Source organism: Sylvia atricapilla, chromosome 2, assembly GCF_009819655.1.
Source record: "Sylvia atricapilla isolate bSylAtr1 chromosome 2, bSylAtr1.pri, whole genome shotgun sequence".
Classification (NCBI taxonomy): Eukaryota; Metazoa; Chordata; class Aves; order Passeriformes; family Sylviidae; genus Sylvia; species Sylvia atricapilla.
In genome coordinates this window covers 55727250-55740119 of record NC_089141.1, presented here as the reverse complement: position 1 = coordinate 55740119, position 12870 = coordinate 55727250, and the positions used below count along the sequence as shown (strand labels likewise).

At 42.0% G+C, this 12870-nt stretch overlaps 1 protein-coding gene across 3 annotated transcripts in view; it reads right to left on the bottom strand.

Annotated features, from left to right (window-relative positions):
• Nucleotides 1–12870, bottom strand: part of ELF1 (E74 like ETS transcription factor 1) — an 87800-nt gene that overhangs the window by 74724 nt on the left and 206 nt on the right. Inside the window, exon 2 of one of the 3 annotated variants that reach the window (XM_066313354.1) lies at nt 7957–8029. The exons of the other annotated variants lie outside the window; for them this stretch is intronic. The gene's annotated coding sequence lies outside the window, so the exon portion shown is untranslated. The remainder of the gene's footprint in view (nt 1–7956; nt 8030–12870) is intronic. 3 annotated transcript variants of the gene reach the window in all.

The window sequence follows — 12870 nt, the reverse complement described above, 5'->3', positions numbered from 1 at the left end:
TCCTCAAATAACCTGTCACAAAGATTTAGTATTCTCAATGCTACATTCAAAGTACTATAATTTATATTAATTATTTCAGTCCAATTTTCTCTCTTTAGCATTTCAATATATTTGTTTAACCTTATAATCCATTTTGTCCGGCATTTATTGAAGGTCCATCAGCTTTAAAAATATGTGTGGTCTGAAAAACACCCCACTAGAATTGAGTGATTTCAACTCCCTCCACCATCAAGGAACAGGAGCGCTCATATTCTAGCATGGTGGCCTAAATTCAGAGCATTTCATCTACTGCTTCTCTGTAACTAATTTTATTTCCTGAACTTTTCCTTTTAATGTCCCCCATTTTTAGCAAGACTCATTAGAAATGTTTTCCAGCTTTGCATAAGAGACAAAAATACACCACTTGTGACTCAGAAATCTTCCTGTGTAACTGAAGAGTAACATCAAACTAATTTAATTTTAATATTCAGAATAACAATAACTAAAACAACTTTTTAAGACAGTAGTCAATGATCTCACTGAGGAAGGAGAAAGAGTAAAGAAAATTACTTTTTTGGGGGTGTTTTTTTAATTAATTGCTCTCATCCTCAGGCCTGTTGGTTTTATGATATGATCCATTGCTGCTTTGCATAAGCTAGCAGCAGCTTACTTCCTGCTACTGTTTCATGAGAAAATGAACTCCCCTACCCTAAACAAGCACACTTTAATTCTTTTATTGCTAATCCTCCCTTGCATGCAGCAGGCTGCTGCTTCCCCAGAAGATCCTAAATAATCTCTCTCAGGATTGTGGTTCCAGGTGATTGTAACAGTGTTAGGCATATTATTTCTACTTAACTTTCTGAAAATATACGAATTTTTTCTTAATACACTAAAAAATACTAAATTTAGCCTTGCTACTCAAGTATATGACATTATCCAGTGAACATTTTCAAAGCTACCTCAAGTATATTATTTGTGCACCATTCCAGCAAAAGTCAGATTTGGAGGTACAGGATTTATGGAACAAAATTATACAGCACAACAGCTAATTCACCACACAGCAAATAGGGAAAATGCTACCTGCATTATCAGAAAATGCAGATTTGCATTTTTGTGATGAAATGGCAGCTGGATATCATATAGAGTGAAAACACAGGAGAGAGCACCCTGCTTTGGATGCAAATCAACAGGTACAATGCCCAGGGAAGAATTCATGCTTATAGGCAGACAGGAGTAGGCTGAAGACCTGACCTGAGGATCTGCAGGTCAGAATTATTGCAGCAAAAAGCTGGTAATCTACACAGACAAAGCAAGACAGAGGAATGGGGAAAACCGCATTTAATCATTTAGTAGTTGTGTTGGCCCACTTTTAGTTTAAAATCATTACCTCTTGTCATTATCTGACATTAGAAGTCCTGATCTGTAAGTCACCATAAGGTCTCCTTGGAGCCTTCTCTTTTCCAGGCTCTCTCAGCCTGACTTTGTAGGAGAGGTGCTCCAGACATGTGATCATCTTCATGGCCTCCTCTGGAGCTGCTCCAACAGGTCCGTGTCTTTTATTTTTTTTGCTGAGGTTGCCAGAGTGGGATGCAGCACTCCAGCTGGGATCTCCCAGAGGGGAAGAATCACCTCCTCACCCTTCTGGCCATGCTGATTTTGCTGCAGCCCAGGATGTGATCAGCCTTCCAGGCTGCAAGTGTGTACTTGTTGGCTCACATCCAGCTTTTCATCCACAAGAACCCCCAAGTCCTTCTCCACAGGGCTACTGACATTTTCTTTTGTTACAAAGCTCCTCTCTGCCATCAACATCACAGAATCATAGAATAGTTTGAGTTGGAAGGACCTTCAAAGACCATCTAGTCCACCCTATTCACCATGGCTAGGGACTTACTGCACTAGATCGGGTTGCTCAAAGCCCCACCCAACCTGACTTTGAACACCTGTTCATCCACACCATCTCTCTGACTCTGAGCAGAGCAGAAATATTTCTACTAGCTATGCAAGCAAAGCTCCCAAAAGATATCTCCATGTCATCCATTTATTTTCACTTTTATTAAACACCAAAAGTACAAAGAGTTGAAATCCTCTGGGGGAAAAAATAACAAATATCACTACTGAGATAAAACAGAGCTGGTGGCAGACTGCTAATTCATATACTCTTTTTCTCTGCATCCTTCATGGGGCCTTATTGCCTCACTTTCCCCATTACCTTCCCCGCAGGTCTGATTGCTGGCACCAATCCCAAGCTAACAACCACACCTGACTGCCCACAGAACTGCCTGGGGCTTTCTGTACCTCCCTCCTCATTTGTAAAGCACAGCAAAGTAAGTCCAGACTGTCTAAAAGGAATTGGAAGATCCTGAGTTTGAACTCTTGGTCATATCCAACTGGTGCTTCACTGATTGTTACCATTCACTTAGAAAATCCGATCATTAATTAGGTGAAAAAACTGCTTGTTCATGGTTCATCCTCTTAATCTCCTCAAAACTACATCACACTACATACAGGAGACAAGAGGAAAGAAACTTAAACTGTAATTACAAGTAACTGGTCTTCAATGTTATTTGGTCGCAGCATTCAGATTGAGTCTATTTTTCTCACATTTAGCGAAAGGTAACAATTTGTTCTTAAAAAGGACACAAAAAACCCCTTCAGTAAACAAATATCTACACACTAAGCTGGATGAGAGAGATGTAAATTTCTCACTACAGGTAATGAAAATCAACATTCTTCTGCAAGCACTGATCTAGCTCCCAGTTATTCAATAGGAGTTTAAATTATCACAACTTTACCAGTGGGACTATTCAGTTTCTTCTATGTCTCACTTCCCTGGTTCATGTTCTTACAGCTAGAAGGAGAAAGCTAGTTTGGATTGCCATTCTCTACTTCCTTCCCTTTCTAATTTTGTACATTATTTTCTTTCATTCCCAGCTCTATTCCCTATTCTTCAGGTATATAAATGAACATTCAAGACACATATTGTAATAAAGACAAGAAGATTTGATTGTGGTGGCTCTCCAGAGCAAAAGCATGGAGACATCTGCTTTTAAGCCACCCAAGCTCTGATCATGTTCCAGTCAGAATCCAATACAACTGTCATTTCCACCCTGCTATCTGGAGATGGTAAATAATAGTTTTCTGGCAGATGAAGCAGGTAATCCCAAAAGTGATTCTCCCCTAGAATGGTGGGCAAAAAAAAAACAAACACACCCTCCCCCCCAAAAAAACCCCAACCTCCCCCCCCAAAAAAAACCCCACTACCCTCAGAATTTTTATTTTTACTTGTCTCCAGTTCAGTAGCAAACTGAAAGCCATGATTTGGAAATGTAACTAGGTAGGAAAGTGAGAGCACACAAACAAAGTACCAGTGACATCATTCATAATGCCACTTTCTCGCATCCGTCCTCCAGTTTCTTTAACACAGTATCCAAATTCAGTGGTTTCCCTAATATTTCCCATTTAGGATAGGTTGTTCTGCTAATAAACAGTCATCCTGCAAACGTGACCACTGTGCTATGCAAAAGAACCACAATTATGTATTTTCTCCCTTAAAGGGCACCTGCACAAATATTCCTGCCGATTGAAACATTGAAACACCTATAGCAAGACTGCTGCTCAGTCTGATAATAACACATACCGAATGGAAACTTGTATCTGAACATACATGTTCCAGCTCAAAAAAAAAAAAAAAAAAAAACAAAAAAAAAAAAAACCTGGGAGTGTTGATATGGTTATCCACCATATCATAAACCAGAAATTCCAACAAACTACACAGTGTCCAACTGCATTTAATGATGCTACATGTCTTGATGTCAATCTGAAAAAAGGAAAGTTTGAATCCAGGAGACCTAGAAGATTAAAGAATTTTTTAAAAAGTCATATTCTTGACCAGTGTTGAGGCAAAGACATGAGATCTGAAACCTAGTCTGAATCTGCAAGTATGTGAAGAAATATACAGTATTTTGCAGTAATTCTCCGCAGAAAAGCAATTCCCTCTAAAAATACTTTCTTTCCTTCAGGAAAACATGAAATTAGTCATTTTCTTTGACTAATGTGCATAGATTTGGAAAAAGAAGAAAAAGCCCCACCTACCTGGTAAACACAATGGAGGAGTTGTACAGTAACAGTCTCACATATGACTTGACCTTTCAGCTGCTAGTCACACACAACGATAAAACAGGAACCCCCATTTCTGATTCAGCTTTTATTTCAGAGAGACAAAAGACAACATCTACAAAGGTTAACATAATGGTCTTCTCACAGAAAACACAGGAAGACCTTTTATGCCAACAACATCCTGAAAACATGCTGTCCTGAAAATCTGTTCTGTCTGACCTCTGCTTTAGACTGCCCCGAAATGTACATCCAGATGCAAAGCAAGCAGCTACATCAGACTTTAGGTAATGCATTTGCAATAATTCACCTCAAATGAGGTACACAATGATGCAATCATCCTCTCCTAAGAGAGTACAATAATGATAGAAGTATATTAGTATACTCAATCTTAAGAACACAAAAACAATTTAACATCAATATATGTGTGATGGAAAAATTCCACAAATGGTCATTTGCAAAGAATATAAAAGTGTGTTTCTGTCTCTAACTATCATGGTTGTAGTATACTTATGATCAGAAACCAGTTTGTTCATTAATTAAATATTATACCTGTAATGCTTGCTAAGTTTTGTTGCATGATAATATTAGCATTTGAAAACTGAATTTGAAAAATTCTTAGTAATCTTTTTATAAATCCTTCAGAACTAATCTGTTAACCCACAATATTAGGTCAACTAAGAAACCCGAAAAAATCCCTGAGAGGTTTGTTTTGGATGACTTAAGATGAAGGTTTCGCTTGAAAAGGCATCCAGTGAAAGACAGCTACACAGAGCACATGAAAATCCAAAGACATAAGAAAACAGCTCAGCTCTACCTCAGTGCAGGCAAGCAGGTGCTGGGAGATCTATTCTCTGTGCAAAACTACATGTGGGTATAATTCCCCTCTACCAGAAAGAAACATAGAAGTAAAATGCTGGCACATATCTGCCAGCATAAAGGTTGAAAAATGTTTACAATTCTTAGATTCTGTAGATACATCTCATTTCCAATATCTCCACTCACACACCACTGATTTCCTTAACACAGCAGCTTCTTAGCACATTTACCAGAACCTGCCTCAGCTTTGTCACCTAAGCTCCCTAGTCCATCTTGAGTGAAACAAATCCACTGTTTAACCAGGTATGTTAAGCAAAATAATTTTGGCAGAAACAGAAAGGTTCCTGATTTCAGCTGGCAGGTCAGGGACAGTAAATGCAAACAGAAGATGAGTGACCAACTGCTAGGGGTAGGGGGGTGACTGATGCAGAAGACAAGCAGACATCACAGCTATGGCCTATGCTCTGGAGATTCACTGTTTGTTAGACAACACATTATTATCACAACATAATTGGATGTTGCATTCAACAATGACAAAGTTGGATCAGTCAGTGTTCCTATGGCAGTTCGTGAATACTAAGTACTTGTCACCATCCTTTTTCTGCCCAGTCTTGCTGTCCTCTTACACACAATACCACTTCCCCTGTAATTTATCTTAAAAAATACCAAATCCCATGATACAGGATGGCATAATCTCGTCACCTCTTCAGTACACTGGTGACAAAGCGCACCCTCAGCTTCCCTTAAAACAAACACATCTGCTGTAATTCTCTTGATCAACAGTGGACCTTAAAACCAACAGACCTTTCAATTTCTCCTAGTACTTTCTCTTTTAACAGAATGAAAGAACAGAGAACAGATACCAGAATGCTGTTCCTGGAAAAGGTCTTTGAAGGTCTGCAGGAATTTGCAGAATCCTACAGCTTTTCTACCAACAGTTCCACTGCTCCACCACCAGCTCATGGCCCCTGTCTGAAGAGCCCAAACACACCTGAGAATCGTCCAACACAGGCTGACGTGCAAGCTGCTGGAAATGGCACAGTGGCAGTGCCTCTCAGGGCAGCAGCAGATGCTGAAACAGAAGCTGCAGCAGCAGATACGGGGTGAGAAACCTTCTGCCAGGACTTGGAGAGTGCTTGGCATGCTATCTGGATCTGTGACACGCAAATGAGTCACAGAACAAGGTCAAGCAAGCTGAAACACCTCATTAAATTTTGTTGATGCCTGTATCACCAGGAACTCCAGACAATGTAACTGCTTAATGTCACTATTGTATTCATGGAGGAAAAAAAATCCCCAGGATATCCACTGCCTAGAGTAGACAACTGAGTTTTAGTATTAGGTTATAACAAGAAAAAACGATTTCTGTACACACATACAAATAAAAGAAGGAAGTTAAATTCTGGAGAGTGCGCAAAATTACATCTTCACTGGCCACAGGTATGCTGGATTAGAGACCAAATGGGAAGTTTGCACAACAGGTACAGAGTAATGCATTCCATAAAAACACCTAACTATTGACTATTCTGATTATAGCGACACTTGGCTGTGGTGAGGTGGAAAATCAAATCTGGCAGATAACACAGTCCTACTATTATTTCTAGCAGTTGTTAATTCAGGTTGCATAATTACACCCTACACACATAAATTTGTGCTGTTAAGCATACAGTCAGCTATGTAGCTCAACTATTTAACAGTATTATGTTCAAATTTGATATGCCTCTGAGATGGACACTTAACGATTCTGATAATTTTAAACTCAGCCTCAAACATTGTTTCCTCTCACATCCAGGAAGGGAATGAAACCCACTAAATATTACAAACACAGTAAGATGTCACAAAGTGGCAAACTACAACCCAAGACTGCACTTTCAATACAGACACAATGTGGCAATACTCATTATCATCTTACATTAAAAGGTTTTATCCAAGTACTGAAACATCAAAACAGAATGCCAAATTCATTGTTCTCTGATTCTGCCATTTTCTGAGAAGAAATTTATGAAATACCCTAACTAGATCTCTTTAAAATTGAAAACATCCAATCTGATTTGTACTTTTGCTATTAAGTTGGCTCCCGCATGTCCTAGAAATCAATAGTGTATTATTATTAACTCCACTGAACATAGCAAGAGGCCTATGGGCCAAACCCTAGAAGGCTGTACTGTCATTATTTTCTCAAACATGAACATCTCAGCAGGGGAGATGAGGAAAATGTATTTAAAAATCATGTTTAAGAGGAGTGCTTGAGTATTTACAAGTCAATGGAAACACTCACATGTACATGCTTTGAAGTTTAAAGACAGTGACTTATAAGAACTTGGTCTCCTCAATTTTCAGTTGTTCTCATCAAGAAAACTTCCAGTAAACTCATCCTATATAGAAAATGTTTTATTACCTTAAAACCTGCATAGGATATCTTAAACCGTGAATGAAAAGCCAAACCAAACCACTGTAAAAGACTGAAAATAAGGATTTTGATACCATATACACTACAGTACATGAAATAAGTTTTTCACAGAAAGAAATAATTCAGCACTTTAGAGTATATTTGTCCTAGTTCAGCTGCCAGACAAAAAAATGTGTCTGTTTGTTACATCAAAAAGAATGGACCATGGAATTATAAAGCACCATCTCATAGCTGTCTAGGCTCAAGTTCAATTCCCAGGCCAAATTAAACCTTCAGGTTTCTTGTGAAGCTGCCTGAAAAGGAGCATTGCAGGTAATGCTTCAACTTGATTCAGGCAGTCAGTCATGTTTCAGGTTACAAAATGATTTCACCGACATACCCTCTGTTGTTTTAGTGACTGCCGGGGGTGTTCTGCTGCCAGGCCATGTGCACATTGCCTGCCTCTGTCTGCCTGAGCAGATGTGGCTGCAGGAGAGTAATGCCCTAAGGACAGCGAGATGGTTAAGGGGAGAGCAGTGAGCAGCTGACTTCTAAACATTGAGCAATGTCCTTGCCTATCTAAAGGCAGAAAATTTTTTTTTACATCCCTGAATATAACTGACAGTATCCTGAACAAAGAAAGACGATACACCAACCTGAGAATAGAAGGGGACTCTGTAAAGTGAGGATCTGATATCCTGTCACCAGCTGCCACCAGATGTTGATACTCTAGAGGGAAATACACAAAAATTAATTATAGTCCCAGAAGTCAAATTCAGCACCAAGAAAAAATGGTCCTCCTGAGCTAGGAGAAAACCAGCCAAGTTCTGAATCATAGCATTTTACTGTAATCTTGTCAAGGCAGCAACATGTGCTATAATACAAGGAAAGCACTGCAGGTGAATGGAGTAAAGTCCTTCCCCTTTCTGCACATACTGGAAACATCCTTCACCAAAGCAAGTGTAAGCAAATCTTTAAGAAGAAAACCCCAGCAACTTTAAACACTCTCAGCAACTGCAAATCCACTACAATCCTTTACGGCCTCATTGCTACTTATTATTTCAAAGTATAACATGCCTAATTTCATCTCTCAGACACTGGATGGTCAAGTAAATGTCACGTATTTTCCTTACACACGTGATATTCCTTACATCTCTCAGATGTACAGTCTGCAATTGTGACACCTGGTCTCCAAACCCTGGATCACTTTTGTCACTGTGCTCTTATTAATATTTCACATCCTTGCTCACGTGCAAGCAGCAAAATCAGAGTTGGAATTCCTGTGATCTTACTAATGCCACGTACTTTCCTACTTCTCTGCAATATTTATATTGCTACACAGCCAAGACCACACTTCAGTGCAGCACTGCAATGAAAACTCCCATTGAGATGATTCTTTGCACAAATTCTTAATCCTTCTTCCAATAAATTACCAGTTTGAGGACAGTCCTCTATCATGCTAGTGTAACCACAATCCTGGTTCTTTTGTATATGGTTGCATGAAAAATGCCTTCTGATGGATGCTGATCATTTAAGAAAATTATTTGGAGTATCATGTACTAGTAACTTGTTCCACACGTGCACAAACCTGCACATCATGTGCTGGTAATGATGCGATATCATCACAAAAGCTGTGAATATACTGATATTAACCAGCTTTACACCAAGATCCAGCCCCCAGGGAACCTCCCAAGAAACAGCTGCACTCCCATAGAAGAAAGGCACGCCTAAGTTCCTCTCTAAACTAGGAAAGATTTATGAAGCAACTTTGCCAATGTTTGTGGAATTTATTCCACAGTGACTTCGTGGTACAATTGTTTTAAACTCACACTTCACTGCAGACTTAATAGATATATCAGGGACACAATATAGGGTGAGTCTGCTACAATAGAGCAGTTGATGAATAGCTTAGGAATTTGGGAGATGTGGGTTTTTTACAATTCAAAACGCTGGAAAGCAATTTGCTTTAGTTCTACTGTAAACTGGTCTTTAACAATCGTTAAGTCATTTTGAAATATTCAGAACGACTAAGCCCTGGCTTGTTATTTATTTCAGAGGCTCCATTTTAAAGTTTTCAATTTTTCCACCAGAAAAACAATGAATAATGTAAGGAAATCATTCATAGCATTAGCCAAAGATGTTTAGGTTCCTTATCTAGTAAGAAAAAAAATCCCAAACAAAAAACCCAAAAAATGAACAGTTAGTAGAGCAGGTAACCAATATCTAGTAAAGAAAAAAAACCCAAACAAAAAACCCAACAAAAGAACAGTTAGTAGAGCAGGTAACCAATCAAATAACATTGTAATTCAGCAGCATATTTCCACGTACAAAAATATATACACAGGATTGGTGAAGCTTGTAGCATTGCCTATTAGGCAGCTGCTCAACACTTCCAATGCAAGATGCTGCTTCCAGCTGCTTGTAACTTGGCCAGACTTCGACTGTTTGGGTTGAAATTTTCCAAGTTGAATGTCTGCCTCAAGCTAAATTTTGTTCCATGTGCTGTAGAAGTTACCTCTAAGTGAGGGGTGCAGAAAGAGGCAGACTGGGATTAGAAGAACTCGGCCAAAATACTTGAGTTGTTTCCAGAACCAAACCAGGGAAAAAGCTGTCTCCCAACATCAACAGGCATCTGGCAAACTTGAAAAGCTATCATGCTCTTCCATCTACCGTTGACAGATCTGACTGAGGGGTGGAGCCCATATATTGGAGGTCCCCATGAGAAGTCCACCTGCATTTGGTCAAATGTCCAAAACCAAATTCCACTGTGTGCATTTTCAGTAGGTGTTTGCTAGGCCACATCCACATTCTTCTCAGCTCCTCATTGTGATCAGACAACACAAGAGATATGAGTAAGTACAGCAACGCAGACCACAGCCACGATCTACCACCACTGGTTACCCTCAACAGGGGGCTCTGACAGCAGAGTCCCAAGTGTCACATAACGAATCCAGTTGATGAAGGACAGTGACACAAATATGCTACCCTAGGCTGCCTATCTGCTTTTTGGTGCTTTTCCTGAGGGACAGAAAATATAGGAAATTACTTACAAATTGCAGTATTAAAAACATGATAAGCAAAGCAGAACTTAGAAATTATTAGAACTAAGTGGTCTACAGTAACTAAAAATGTCTCCTAGTGCTCATATGCATCAATCTCTAATTAGATCAATCTGTATTTGCAACAGACCTGGTCACATTTTTTCCCACTGAAGCTTTGCTATAATTAATACACAAACTCCTCTTTTTGCCCTTGTTCTCTAAAGCATCATCGCTCACTTTCAAGTCACAGAGGAAGTTAGTTATTTTCTCTAGGTTTTTATATGGTTCTCATCACTACAGTAATCTGTAAGATAAAGGATCCACATATTTTTAATCACTGTCATCCACATATTTTTAATACGGGAAAGTAAACTAGATTAAAGCAAAAAACTACGGACACTGAGTGAGCAGTTCTGAGACTCAAGGCTTGTATTTCTGACATGCTTAGACCTGCAAAACATCTTCTGTACACACAGAGCAAACAGACACTCACTTATGTTCCAGATGGTTAAGTTTAGCATAACTGTGAAGCAGATCCCAGGGACTCAGGCCAGGCTCCCAAAAAACCCAACAGACTACGGGCAAAAACCTTTAAGTTTATGTGGAAATCAAAAGCAAATGATGGGGCTGCAAAATCCAATTCTCCAGCTGTCTCAACCACAAAGCTGCCTCTCCTGTACAGTTGTTTGCCTCATTCATGTTACCTCTTCTCAGTGCTGCCCAGCCAGAGAGCTGCTACACCATGGGGGACATACCTCTGGTCCCCAGGAAGGCACCAGCACATCCTGTCACAACCAACACCATCCTCGGGCACAGGCCCACGGTGGACGGATGAGCCCGGCATCCTGAGCCCTTGGCTTTGCAAACTTACCGACGGGGTAGGGCTGGGCACAGGGGAGAGGCGGTAAAGGTATAGAACATATAGAGATCAGCGACATCCACTGGGTGGCAGGCATGTTTCACGGGATCCAGATCCAGTGAGTATACAGAGGTGTACATAATGAAAGCTCCTAAATACTGGGCTTGTTCCCTGTCTCAGAAGCAGCAATTCAACCGACACGGTAAAAAGAAAGAACAATAAATTAAAATCCCACAGAGGGAAGTTAAAATATGCTACCTTGATTTTAGCACCAGCTTCTTGTCCACGGTGCTGAGGCATTGGAACTGCCCTGGCACCCAGGGGTTAGGGTTGTGAGGACACACAGCGTCCCATGTCCCTTCTGTAGGTGGGTGCCCTCACTCGAGGTAGAAGGGACCCTATAAGAGTCTTCAGAGTCTCTGCTGCACTAATTAATGACCAATGCCTACAGAGGCAAAGCCTCTAAACTCTTCCCCAATTTAACAAACTCAAGGGGGAAGGAATTTTTTTGGACTAACAGCTGTAAATGAGTCCATGTGTGTAAACAGCTAAACTTTAGAGTTGAAAGAAACATTAAAAAAGCCAGTATTTTCCATGGGTTTCCACTTAGCATCTAAGCAGAATCATTTCAAAAGTTGTTTAGATGGAGAAGAAGCCATCAACCAAATTTCAACCCAGGGCATATATTTATAGCCATGTTACGAACTACATAAAAAGTACACTTATAATGGAAATGCTGACAAATGCAAAACTCCTGTAGCTAGCTATGACAGTCTGACCACAAGCCCTCCTTGTGAGAGGAAAAAGCAACCTCCCCACCTCCTTTCTCAGGCAGCTCGACAGCGAGCTGGGGCGGGGGTGCTCGGTACCACTGCCCTGTCCTTGTAGGATGGCTCGAGGTAACTCTTACTCCCCGTATTTGCCACATGTTGAATGAGCCACCCCCCTGTTTTTGCCATAAACAACCGGAGGGCCTCTTACAGCCATGACTCACTCCGCAGGCTTCTCCTCCACCCCTGTGCGTGACTGTAGCAAACAGGCTGCCAGCTGCAGCCGGTGAATTAACACGACTTTTTCCGCAGAACCGTGGGGAGATCAGTCACACAGGGCTGGGCGGGGAAGGGGGGTGGGTGAGGATGTGCTGTGGAACCAGCCCGGGGTGAGTTTTATTTGTGGGGGAAGCAGCGGAGGGGGCGATCCGGGGCCGATGTGCCGGGGCCGCCCGAGCGTCACCGTGTCGCCCCCGTCCCCCCTCGCCCCGGGACGGCGCCGGCCCTTGCCGCCCTCTCCCCCGGCCCCGCCGCGGCCGCGGCTGCCCCACGACGGCGGGAGAAGCGGGCGGCGGGGGGAAGGCAGGGAGGGCAGGGCGGCGGCGCCGGGGGCAGCGGGGAGAGGGAGGAGGTGAAGCCGGCACGCAGCAGGAGCCCTCCCAAACTCCCAGAAAGTTGGCAGCGGCGTCCGCCGGGACGGGGCGTCGCTGGCCGCCGCCCCAGGGAGCGCACCGCCGCTCGGCCGGGCCCGCTGCCTCCCCAGCCCCTTCGCACCCTGTCACCGCCCTTCTCCCCACACCTGCCATCTCCCACGGGCGCCGCGGGGCAGCGACTGCCCGGCACGGGCGCTGCTCGGCGGCGGGGCTCGAACCCGTGGCCCGCGGTTTCTCTCCCCACCGC